Source organism: Octopus bimaculoides, chromosome 30, assembly GCF_001194135.2.
Source record: "Octopus bimaculoides isolate UCB-OBI-ISO-001 chromosome 30, ASM119413v2, whole genome shotgun sequence".
NCBI classification, from domain to species: Eukaryota; Metazoa; Mollusca; class Cephalopoda; order Octopoda; family Octopodidae; genus Octopus; species Octopus bimaculoides.
In genome coordinates, this window is record NC_069010.1 from 9,581,839 (window position 1) to 9,582,161 (window position 323).

Here is a 323-nt window from a genome sequence, read left to right on the forward strand (position 1 = left end):
CGAGCAGGCTGTTCCGTTGATCGGATCAACTGGAACCCTGGACGTCATAACCGACGGAGTGCCAACAATAAAAGAAGAGAAATTAATAAAAGAATCGATAGAAAATGTGTGTGTGTGTGTGTATAACAAATGCCTTTTAGTTCTGTGCCAAAGTGTGGCACACTGGGCAAGGGTCTTCCACCACATCCCACGGCTGATCAAGGCTTCTGAGGAGATTTAGGAGACATAAACAGAAAGAAATCTATTTTATATGCATGTATGCACACACATACATGTACGTGTGTTTATGCCTGACTGTGTGTGTGCGTGTGTGTGTGTGTGTG